Below are 13,199 nucleotides of genomic sequence, written 5' to 3'. Positions count from 1 at the left end.
GAGGCTCTTTAAGACTGATGATGCGATTGCCTATAAGGAAGTAGTAAGGCCAGGAGACAGTATCGATTTGCAGAATGACCTACAGAAGAATGTTGAATGGTGCAGCCTCCGGCAGTTGACTCTGAACGTAAATAAATCTAAAGTATTGCGCCTACATCGGAAAAGAAATCCACTACTGTACAACTACACTACTGATGACAAATTGCTGGAGCCGCTAGGAACTGTAAAGTATCTAGGAGAAATTAACCTAAGCGACCTTAAGTGAAATGACCACATAAAACAAATAGTGGGTGAAGCAGAAGCCAGACTGTGATTCAAAAGAAGTATCTTGAGGAAATGTAACTCATCCACGAAAGAAGTGGTTTACAGGGCGCTTTTTCGACCTATTATCGAGTATTGTTAATCAATCTGGTACCCTTCCCAGTTAGGACTGATAGACGAATTGTGGCGCGTTTCGTCACGAAATCGTTTAGTCGACATGAGAAAGTTAATGGTTCAAATGGCTCTGAGCACTATGGGACTTAACATCTGTGGTCATTAGTCCCTAGAACTTAGAACTACTTAAACCTAACTAACCTAAGGACATCACACACATCCACGCCCGAGGCAGGATTCGAACCTGCGACCGTAGCGGTCACGCGGTTCCAGACTGTAGCGCCTAGAACCGCACGGCCACACTGGCCGGCTGAGAAAGTTACAGAGACCCTCAACGATCTCCGGTGGTAGACGCTGCAAGAAAGGCGTTGTGCATCACGGAGAGGTTTATTGCAGAGTCGGACAACATATTACTTCATCCCACATACATCTCGCGAAACGATCACGATGAAAAAATTCGAAAAATTGGAGATTATACAGAGGCTTACCGACAATCATTCTTACGACGCGCCATTCATGAATGGAAGAGGGAAGGAGGGATCAGCTAGTGGCACCAGAACACTCCACCACAGAGCGAAAGTGGCTCGCGGAGTACTGATGTAGATGTAAATAATAATCAGTTACGTATTCTTTTCGATTAATTAAATACACGTATGTGAAACAGTACACTAAAAAGCAAAAACAAAAATAACAAAAATATGAATTTAAAACGTTAAAAAGAAATTTAAAATATAAAACGATCATAAAACTCCGCCAGTCTGGGTCCTAAAGGTTCCAAGTTTGCCTGTTACAAGTCAGGATAAACTTCGGTACGACGGAGCTGGCGACAGAGGCAGCCTCTTGTCCAAGGCTAAAGTGGACACAGGGCACGACGGTTCCACATGTTAGCGGCGATACACCAACAGCGTCTGTTCCACATGTTCTTGGCGGCTGAACCAGTAATATACCAGACTAACAACCCGATCTTATTTTGGGAATTCAAGGATGGCCCTATATTTCCTACTGCATACAGTTTACAACTTCAGATCGCAAAACCAAAAGTTCGCACAATGGATGCACCATCCCTGATAGCAACTCTGATGAGGAATCCACCATCACATCTTATAATGCATTGACACCTAGGGTTCTGGGGAGTCAGCATTTGCGGTGAAGAGCTGGACTGAAAATCCTTCTGAGCTGAAGTTCAAAAAGAAGCACTGCTATGGAATATCAAATGTAAATTCTCTTCTGAAAATCCGGAAACACGAGGAATTGAAATTATTTCTACAGAAGGACAATATACAAATCTTAACAGCGCAGAAAACGAGATTCTTAGATGAGAATGTAGTTGGCACACAACTTTACAGAATTTGCAAAGGGAAACCAGCAGTAATAATAATGGAAAGCACACCAATGTTTGGAACAGCATTTTGTGTAAACAAAAGAACTGCAGATAGTATAACAGAATTTTCGTCGGAAGAAGAAAGACTGTGTACGTTAACAATAAAGAACAAGAATAAAAACTGGTAGTATGAATTAACAAACGTCTTCAGTCAACACTTTTCGTGCATTTCGTGCATTTCGAACCCTGTGGGTCCATCATTAGGTGTAATTCGGCTTAAAACATGCTTTATTTTTTCTCTTGAATGAGGTGAAATGCGTATCCCTGTCATGAAAACTTCAAAACCCGTTTTTAAGAACACTTAATTGCTTTCAGGCTCTACCACTTCGAAAAATCAGTCATTTTACAACATATGCTGGAAACGAAACACGTCATCAACAATCTAGAAAACAATTTGATGGTATTACATAATTAAGCCAATGGTAAGACCCTAAATCTGCTACAACAACTAGAGATATACCTCCACAAAATCAGAAAACCAGAATCTATGTTAAATGAACAAACAGATTTCACAAGACACAGTTATTTCATTAATTTTAAAGACCTATTGTAAAGTTGTTTCCTGTATATGTCATTTGTTTCATTATTATATCTTTAGCATTACGAATAAATTCATCTTTGATCACGCCATGTACAAAAACATCTGTGCAGTGTTTACAAACATGTGTATGCAAATGTGGCTCTTGAATGAAGTGATACGTACAGAAACGATGGAGAAAAGAATGTATGCTGCTGCTCAAACGTTAAAAACGCTTTTCTTGGATTATCTGGTAAGTTTACACTGTTCATCTCTTCCAATATTTTGCACTTATTTTCCGCGTTTGACTTACGAGATTCACAACTTAGCACCAAACCTTTTCATGACAAGAATATGCATTTCACCTTATCAAGAGAAAGAATGAAGCATGTATTAAGACAAATTACACCTGATTATGGACCCACAGCGTTCGAAATGCATCGTGTACTTAATAAAACACGAAATGTTGTGATTGAAGGCGTTTGTTAATTCACACTTCCAGTGTACTGAATACAATCACGTCTGAAGCTGCGAAACATGGATAAAATTAAAAAGAATAAAAGATATACGCTTATAAACTGTCATGCACCTATAAATGATGATAAAAGAAGAAATCTGCAGAAGGTAAATCAGTTTTGGGAACTTTTAGAGTTCGAAATATCAAACATACCAAAACACAGCTTTAAAATACTTCCCGGTGACTTCAACATGCAGGCTGAGAAGGAAAGGAAATTTAGGAATGTTATAGGCGAATATCCAATACACTTCAGAACAAACAGTAATTGTGAAAGACTTATCAATATGCGTATAATGTTCTAATTAAAACTGATGTCCATATACATTCGAAAAGTGCCAAGAAAAGCCAAAACTTGGATATCTCCAAACCCAAACCTAGGAGAATTTCAACTGGATCACATAGCCATCTCTAAAAGACATATCATGGAAGTTATGAACTTCAAAGTAATCAGAAATTGGGAATTTGATTGAGATCATTATCTCTCTGAGACTGAAGTACTGTTTCTCCCATGTGAAAAAAAACTACAACGAAGAAAGTAAACAGATAAAACTCCACTACAGCTAATATTACAATAGAAAATATAGAAAAATTTAGAAAAGAAATTTAGACAACAAAACAAGGTGAATATCATGAACTCCAGGTACACATTACTAAAGCTGTAGGAAAAACTTTAGGCCTGGCCAATAATAAAAGGAAGACATAGTGGAATGAAAAATGTGAAGAAGCACTAGAATAAAGTTCAGAAATGTCGAAAATGGAGATGTTAAAAAAAGAACAACGTTTAGAAGAATTCCGAAAACAAAGAAAAGAAACGTTAAAAATCTGAAAAATCAAAAGAACATATGAAAAAAAACTCAGCGCATAGATATAAAAGAAAATTTTACCAAAAATAGTATATAAATCTTTACCAGACTTTTAAACACGTACTTAAATCGTACCAAGCAGCAGCTATTTGTTTCAAAGATGAAAATGGAAAAATACGATTCAATAGTAAAGAAAACAGTGACATACTGGCAACATTTTTTGACAGGCTCTTCAACTGAACAGTTTCTACAGTTAGATTGGAATTTCCAGGAATATCAAAGTCTGAGGGAAGACTTCCCATCAACAAAACAAGAAATTCATGACGTCACCAAATCACTCAAAAACAACAAACTAATGGTGAAGACCCCAATGCAACAGATTTATAGAAATAGTTCTAACCAAAGATTGTAAATGATCTACAACTGCTTTCTGAAGAAATATGGAAAACTGAAAAGATTGTAGAAGAGAGAAAAATAGCGTTAATACACCCACTACACAAAAAGGGAGGCAAAGTAAATGTCAACAATTACAGAGCAGTGTCCCTTCTCGCAGTGACATACAAGACATTATCAAAAATTCTCCTGGATAGAGTGATAGCAACTTTAGACAACGAATTGGGAGAATATCAGGTAGGCTTCACGAACAAACATATAACACATTCATTTATTGATTTCAAGAAAACATTTGGTTCGGTACACAGAAAGACAATAGATAAAATCATTATATAATTTTGTGTTACAGTAAAACTCTAACAAACACAATATCTAAAATTGAATTTATGAGAGAACTCTCTCGGAAATTTCAAATAAAAGCTGGTGTTACACAAGAGGATGGTTTATCACCTATACTGTTTCATTCCGTTCTAGAAAAAAATTGTAAGGATCTGTAAATTGGAATTTAAGAATCACAAATTGAACCAATAATTCTAGGGAGGAAAACAAATGGAATCAAGGCCTCGCTTTTGCAATACTTTCAGAAAATCTGACAAACAAAGTTATTCAAATAAATCTTCTGGAAGAAATATCAAATAGAACTGGTCTCAAAATTTCAGCTGAATAAAAAAAAACAAAATTCATGACAAACATAAAAAATGGACCAAAATTGATAGAAACACAAATAGGTAAAATAGAGAGAGTACGTAAATTCAAATATCTTGGGGAATCTATACAACAGCATGGACTAGCAAAATTTGTAGTACATTTAAGAGTTAACAAAATGGAGAGAACACATGGTTTGACAAAGAATATTTACAACAAGAAATGCTTAGGCGGAAAAACCAAACTAAAACACTATACCACAGTGGTACGACCAGAATGTTTATATGCATGTGAATGCCTAACAATGAACTATAAGCTGGACGGAATAGAGCTACTTAAAAGACGGATGGTTGGAAACATAACGGGTGCAATACAAACTGCAGATCGGTGGTAAGTGACAAGTACTGAGGAGATCTACAAAAATGGACACAAAATATCAGAAGTAATGGGGAAAAGAAAATTAATCATTTTTGGACACCTCCACCTTGTGAATGAGAACAGGCTCAAGAAAGAAACAGTCCTGCATTTCTGGTAGAAGGAATGGACAACAGCATGGATTACAGAAATAAGGAAAGATATAGTCATCATCATCATCATCATCATCATCATCAACATCATCATTTAAGACTGATTATGCCTTTCAGCGTTCAGTCTGGAGCATAGTCCCCTTTATAAAATTCCTCCATGATCCCCTATTCCGTGCTAACATTGGTGCCTCTTCTGATGTTAAGCCTATTACTTCAAAATCGCTCTTAACCGAATCCAGGTACCTTCTCCTTGGTCTGCCCCGACTCCTCCTACACTCTACTGCTGAACCCATGAGTCTCTTGGGTAACCTTGCTTCTCCCATGCGCGTAACATGACCCCACCATCTAAGCCTGTTCGCCCTGACTGCTACATCTATAGAGTTCACTCCCAGTTTTTATTTGATTTCCTCATTGTGGACACCCTCCTGCCATTGTTCCCATCTACTAGTACCTGCAATCATCCTAGTTACTTTCATATCCGTAACCTCAACCTTATTGATAAGGTACCCTGAACCCACCCAGCTTTCGCTCCCATACAACAAAGTTGGTCGAAAGATTGAACAGTGCACAGATAACTTAGTCTTGGTACTGACTTCCTTCTTGCAGAAGAGAGTAGATCGTAGCTGAGCACTCAAGAAATTTAGATAATTTAATTTAATATTTTAAAAATATTCCGACAGCAAGCTGTGTAGATTATATTTTCCAAAAATGAAAGATATAGAAAGAAAGAAAATCAAAGAATCGGAAATAGCAGACAGAAATCTTGTCAAGAACAAAATATAAAATTTAGAAGGCCTTCAATGCAGAAGAAATAAGAAATCGGTAACAACATGGACAGAACAAAGGAAAAGACAACATATGGAGAAGATAGAGTACTGGAAAAATTGAAGTCGTTACGTGATCCTAGTTGGTCAACATGAAAAAAAAAATAAAAGAACGGACATTTCGATAATTTAATTTAATATTTTAAAAATATTCCGACAGCAAGCTGTGTAGATTATATTTTCCAAAAATGACGTTTCCGAAACTAGCTTCAACCTACACGGATGAATGTGGCGTGAAAGCTTCTTTAATTTATGTAGTAACAAACGGTCCAGAATTAATAAATGGTGGTGGGATAGTTTTCAGAATTTCAAATTATTACAAAAGTTGATCGTACAGTTTTCGAGAACGTTAGTTACGCCTCAACCTTTACATGAAGCACATAATTTATATGTCATGGTTGCAAAGATATTCCCTCTGAACCTTATATGCCAAATTCCCTTACGGAGTGTGTTTTACCACTTAAAAGTGAAATTTGGCAAAAACCAAATAATAAGTACTGCATTATGTTGATCTCTCTACATACCCGCCAAGTTCCATGAAGATCATTTGTTTACAGCTGGGAATGTTCTGATGTAAGTCATCAGGGACCATACTTACCATAAAATTCTTTTTCCCAGGGATCATCTATAGGTGCAGCCCCGCTGTCAATTTTGTATTGCATAAATCCAACCGCTGCTTGTAAAGATAGTGGGCTGGTTTGTTCATTAGTGAAATTTGCATATGAACCGTTAGCCTCGGCCTGAATTACTTCTGAAGAAAGAAAAAAGCATATCCTGGTCGTTTTTGTGCTGAATTCCATTCTTTCCAAAACCAGTTTTACGAAGAACATGATTTCCCTAATTGTTTCTTCGCGCGAGTGTGGCAACTTCCTATGCGCCTTTGTAAAGCATGGATCATACTGGCGATCATCACTTTGAACGGTAGCTATGAGCCGAAATTTTTTTATAACGTCTACGTTGCTTATGTGAATAAAGAAACCCTAAGGATTTACATCACTCTTTATATTTTTTGAACTAAAATAGCCCCGTAAAATACCGTTTTTCGAACTGTGAAGGAAGTAGCAATAAGATACAGAGGAGTGAACATTACTATTTATTCTACTATTAAGAAATCAAATAAAATTAGAGAAGCCGTTCAAAATGCCTACATGTAGCATCGCAGCACGCCTGACATCTGGCTACCAATGGCTGATCCGCTCGCACATAGCTACCAGGAACGGTGCGAACATCTTTACAAGCTGCATGCATCCTTGCAACTAAGTCTTCTGCAGACTCCACAAGGGTTTCGTACACCACATTTTTCAGACGAACCCACAAGAAAAAATCCAGTGGGTTGAGGTCAGGAGGCCAAGTGACAGGGCCATCTTGACCAGTCCATCGATCTCCAAATATCTGTCCAATCTGGTTTGTGGCAGCTCGATTGAAGTGTGTGGGTGCTCCATCTTGCTGGAACCACGTAAGTAGACCGACTGCAAGTGTTACCTCACCAGTAATATCAGCAGCATTTCTCGAACGAACGTTGCATAGCTATTACCTGTCGATCAGGGATGAGGAATGTGGGGGCCAATCAAGTAATTGTGTACCATGCCAGCTCATACATCTATGGTTACTTTTGTTGAAGACATCATTCGCGGGTGGTGTGGTGAGTCTCTTCCGCCCCAGAATGACAAATGTGAGCGTTGAACATAACGTCACGGTTAAAGGCCTCACCCGTGAACAAGACAATACGGCTGCGTCGTGTATAGCTGCAAATACCACTGGCTGAACTCCTCACACGAAGAAATATATTTGGCCGTCACCGCATGTGCCTTCTGAAAATGTAATGGAAGCCTTCCGTCCTCATGTATCACCATCCAAACCGCTATGTGGTTGCTTTGATGTGTGTGCCGTAGGGCTACAGCTTGTAGATGGGTCCGCGTCAAATCTCTCTAATACATACTCTACAATTCGTAGTGTGCATTTGCTTCGCATGCAACCTCCACCGTTTTGACGTCTGAAACCAGCAGTTTCACCAAGATACTGATGAGTAGGCACAAACATAGATCGGCGTAGCTCATGCCTATTTTGATGTCTTTGCCGGCAGACACGCAAAGCTGTGTGCCTATTTACTTTCGCCTCATCATGAACGACATGCATATTGTGCTGCTCGGACCAAGTGAAGTTCTCCATGATGCGGTACAACAGCACGAGACAAACTACGAATGAGTGCTGTGTTTCTACCATGTTTGTTTGTTTTTTCCGTCTGCTGTCACTGCTGTTAGCGGGGTTTACTGTGTTGCTGTGACAGGCATGGAAACGTCCAGGGCCATCTAAAACCAGATGCTGTCAGATACATTGCGAGATTTTCTACCTACGGTCTGTAAAGTGCAAGATCATGTTTGCTGCCGAATGGCCAAGCGCTGGCTCCTATTACGTGGACGCTTTGCAGCGTCGTTGGATGACATTTCCGGACTTACGATTCCTGTTCTCAATTTGTTCCTCAAGACACTCTCTACAACCCCTCAAAGTTTGTCGCCATCGTTCTGTAACACCACGTATGTCTGATAAAGTAACTAACGTCACCCAGTGTATGTGTGTTCACAAAAGTCACTCCAAGAAGGTGGAAGGAGGGTGGGGCAAGACTCAAAAATTTCGATTTTTTATATAAATGAGCTGGTCAGATTTGATATGTGTCATGTCACATGAGCTAACTTTTATAGGTGACACATAAAACTTATTATGTCCCAGAGAGTTGATGGTTATCCGTGGTATATGAGAATTCTGCAATGAATAAAAACTCGATACTCCAAATTCCAGGGGAGGGGGCATGTGCCCAGTTTGGCCGGCCGGTGTGGCCGTGCGGTTCTAGGCGCTTCAGTCTGGAACCGCTGCGGTCGCAGGTTCGAATCCTGCCTCGGGCATGGATGTGTGTGATGTCCTTAGGTTAGTTAGGTTTAAGTAGTTCCAAGTTCTAGGGGACTGATGACCACAGATGTTAAGTCCCATAGTGCTCAGAGCCATTTGAACCATTTTTTTGTGCCCAGTTTCCCCCCCCCCCCCCTCCCCCCTTTCTTCCTCTTGCCAACTCCTGTTCTCCAACGGCACACAGTACAAAGTTGGGCATCAATGTTCTATGATTATGTGGACGAAACACGGGCATCAGATCAAATGCCTTGGTTTACAATTACATTTAACTTTCTTCCTAGTATTGAAATAGATAAGAATGCAAATATGGTTCCATTACAACCTTGTGGTCCTAGTATCATGTCTTTGAGGTTTCTAATACAACTGGGAAAAACTGTTTGCCGCATTTCTTTATGTAGCAGGTAGACAGTAAACTAAAGACAAATTTTAGAGAATTAGGCAAAGCAAACTGTCTTAGATATATTACCTTGAACCGTTAAATTTCAATTTTATAAACAGAAGCGCCATTTCTATCAACACTCTGACTCCCGCGCTAAAACGTACAAAAAATGTTCAGTTAGCGTAACAAACAGCTTGAGGCAGGATACATCTGTGACTGTTGACATTGAATTCACAGTAGATGTCACTGTGTTTCTGATGTAGCGCTTAGCGCGGGTTTAGGAAAATAAATCTAGGGCTTTCAATACGACAAACCACTTCTTTTCATATTGTAGTCTGTCGATGCTCTCATCCGCCCACAATGTCCTGGACGACTGAGATGATGAAGGAGCCATATGTCATGCTCTTTCAGACAAACGGAGATCTTCACCATGAACTATTTCTGTGTAAGAAATTTAACGATAAAGTAAGTGCGCGATTCTTACTACTTACTATGGACTGGCTGTACCTATTCCAGTGGGTGCACTGATTTTGTAGTCGAATAAGTTACTAAAACTGATCACTACAAAGCTCAACAATCAAACGGCATATCGATGTTTATATAAAAGGGACTAATACGATTTATACTAGAGTTTTAAATTCTGTGATGCGAGATAAGAGCTTGCAGAACGACACCATTGTTTTTGTAGAACAGAACGTAGAATATTAACAATAGTTCAAAAATGAAGACCCTACACAAGCAGTGATACCATATATCAAACAGCAAGTGACGTAAGCCCCCTGCACACAAAAAAGAAAGAATAGTAGGCAAACAACTACAATAGGACCAAACAGAGTAAGTAGCAACACCTTCTACAGACAAAACAACTTCTGGAAAAAATGAATTTAGATACCAAAGAATCAAGTTTACCCACCCATAAGACAGATTATCATAGTGCTGCAAACGCAAAGAAAATTTAAAACAATAGGGCAGCTTCGAGTGTAAGTTTTGAAGGGTGTGCCATTGCTGTAAGGCAGGAGCAGGGACTGAGCATCGGCCTTTCGCAAGCCAGATAAGGTAATAAGAACATTCCAAGACCACAAATACAAAAACTGTTACCCTCAGGAACGGGAAGGGAACACTGAATGAAAGCTCATAATGTAAGTCAGCCTTTGGTTAGAAGTAAAATTTATTGAAATACAGGCGACTCATTAAACTGTACAGACGCAGCTAAAGTTTGTTTCCCGTAATAATGCTAAGTAACGTTGGACCATGTTACATGGCGTTGTCCGTAAGCTAAACAATTTTAACTGGTAAATAAACTGTGATAAGCGGCCGGCCGAAGTGGCCGTGCGGTTAAAGGCGCTGCAGTCTGGAACCGCCAGACCGCTACGGTCGCAGGTTCGAATCCTGCCTCGGGCATGGATGTTTGTGATGTCCTTAGGTTAGTTAAGTTTAACTAGTTCTAAGTTCTAGGGGACTAATGACCTCAGCAGTTGAGTCCCATAGTGCTCAGAGCCATTTGAACCATTTGTGATAAGCGTAGAAGTTGGATATTTAAGCACCGTTATACAGAAAAATGGGTACGAACGATGAAAAATACCAGCATCCTAACGAAAGAAAGACTGTTTTGTGTATTATTTCTATAGTAGGAATGGTACCTTTTACAACCTTGTTACAGAACTCAGGGAATGTTATACTGAGACTATTCGCTCCAGTTATTTTCGCTAACTACTGATTTGATACATTTTTTTTTCGAACCCCCTTCTATTGCATTAAAGTGGTTCACAACGCAGTGATATTTTTGGGGAAGCATTTTAAACAAAGCACTACGTCTTCAGGCCACGAGTGGCCTACCGGGACCATTCGACCGCCATGTCATCCTTCGTGGAGGATGCGGATAGGAGGGGCGTGGGGTCAGCACACCGCTCTCCCAATCTTTATGATGGTATTCTTGGCCGAAGCCGCTACTATTCTGTCGAGTAGCTCCTCAATTGGCATCACGAGACTGAGTGCACCCCGAAAAATGGCAACAGCACATGGTGGCCTGGATGGTCATCCATCCAAGTGCCGACCACGCCCGACAGCGCTTAACTTCGGTGATCTATCGGGAACCGGTGTATCCACTGCGGCAAGGCCGTTGCTATTTTAAATAAAACAAACTTTATTAATATTTTACATTTTTATTCTTCATGTATACATATTTATTTCTCAACACAGTCCCCTTGGTGACGAACACATTTCTCCCAACGCGATACCACAGTGTTGATCCGTCACTGTAGAAAGTTTGGCTTTGTTGACGCAGCCACAACCTCATATCTGCTTGCATCGCTTCATCACTGTCAACGTGAAGTGCTCAAAGTTGTTCTTTAAGTTTTGGAAACAGATGAAAATCGGATGGAGGCAAGTCGGGACTGTATGGAGTTTGATCGATAGCAGTGAACCCAAGGCGTCGGACTGTTGTAGATGCAGCGCTTGCGTGTCATCTGGCATTGTCGTGCTGATGAGAGGGTGCTCCATGTGTGAACGAACCCTTCGAATTCGTGCTTTCAGTTTTCTGAGGGCGCGCAGTACCTTGCAGAGTTTATGGTGGTGTCTTTAGGCGTCAATCGCAAATGCGCCACACCTTGAACATCACAGAACGCTGCGTGCGTGACTTTGCCTGCTGATGGCACCTTCTTGAACTTTTTTGGCGTCGGTGATGTTTTGTGGTCGAACTGCATTCATGTTCTCTTGTTTTCGAATTCAAAATGATGAACCCAGCTTTCACAATCTGTCAGATTGTTGTTAATGAATCAGTAACCCTTACGTTCAAAACGCAAAAGTAATTGTTGGCAGATGTCCACTCTTCTCTGAGTTTTGGGGCACTTACTGTACACACAGTTTTCAGTACCGCGGTTCTGCAGTAATGGCCTATATACGCTCTCGTGATACTCCAAACTTACCTGAGAGCTGTGTCTATATTGTCCTATGATTTTCTCGGTTGAGTTTATCAACCCCATTTCGATGGGTCCTGTCGGTTGCCGGTCGCGGTCGTCCACTCCGAGCTCTGCCACACACTTTAACTTCATTACCAGCATGATCAACCAAAGACGCACGTTACTGATGTCGATACTATCATCATCGTTCACAGCTTTCATTCTCCGAAGGATTTAAATTCGGTATGTTACACGCTGCAATTCGGTGATATTCCTTGTCAGCACGCCCTCGTACTTTCGAATCAAAATTTGAATTGTAGCATTCACTATAAAATTATTTTCAGTGCTTTTGCTTCACAAAGGTAATCTACATGTTTTTGTGGGTTGTATATCTGGACTACAGCATCTATAGAACGCCGGTATACGACAAAATTGTTTAATGACAGTCGTGGCTCGGAAAGAAATTACTTATTTTTATTGCATTTCTCTGCTCATATGTATTCCAGACCCTGTGGCGTACCAAATTTAAATTAGTATATGAGGCATTTTACACATTTGATAAAATGACTTATTAGTCGATAGAAAAGATAACTGGTTGTGATAATGGTAGTGATGAATGAAGTATGCACTGGTATAATGGCATTTTTTTAAAAAAACAAGTTTCAGAGAATCTAAATCTGAAAACTGGCTTTACTGTGATCTAAACATTTATCAGTTCAATCAGACATTATTCAAATGTCTGCCAAGGCGTTTTTCACCTTGTAACTTATCATTACAAGTTTGGAAAAGAATATTGCCTATTATTATTATTATGCTATATTTTACTTCATGAGAGTATAAGCCTTAACTCGTATGTCGATTGAAAATTCTGACGTACCACAGCGAGGATGAGAATACAGACGACATATTTGAATCAGAAAATACTCTGAAAAACATAGTCCAAAGACCAATAAGACGAGCCCTTGTAGGGAAGGTGCTATCAGCTGTGTATGCACACTGGTATTTGGTTAAATCATCTGCTGAGAGAATTGTTTCAT

The 13,199-nt window shown here is 39.7% G+C and overlaps 1 protein-coding gene and 1 pseudogene across 8 annotated transcripts in view; both read right to left on the bottom strand.

Moving 5' to 3' along the window:
• LOC126469904 (bestrophin-2-like) overlaps positions 1-13,199 on the bottom strand; it is a 668,302-nt gene that overhangs the window by 647,286 nt on the left and 7,817 nt on the right. The gene's annotated exons all lie outside the window — the stretch shown is intronic.
• On the bottom strand, positions 11,272-11,389 carry LOC126472087 (5S ribosomal RNA; annotated as a pseudogene).

The sequence above is a fragment of the Schistocerca serialis genome, chromosome 3, assembly GCF_023864345.2.
Source record: "Schistocerca serialis cubense isolate TAMUIC-IGC-003099 chromosome 3, iqSchSeri2.2, whole genome shotgun sequence".
NCBI classification, from domain to species: domain Eukaryota; kingdom Metazoa; phylum Arthropoda; class Insecta; order Orthoptera; family Acrididae; genus Schistocerca; species Schistocerca serialis.
The sequence above is the reverse complement of the archived record's forward strand: the minus strand, read 5'-3'. Positions and strand labels throughout refer to the sequence as shown.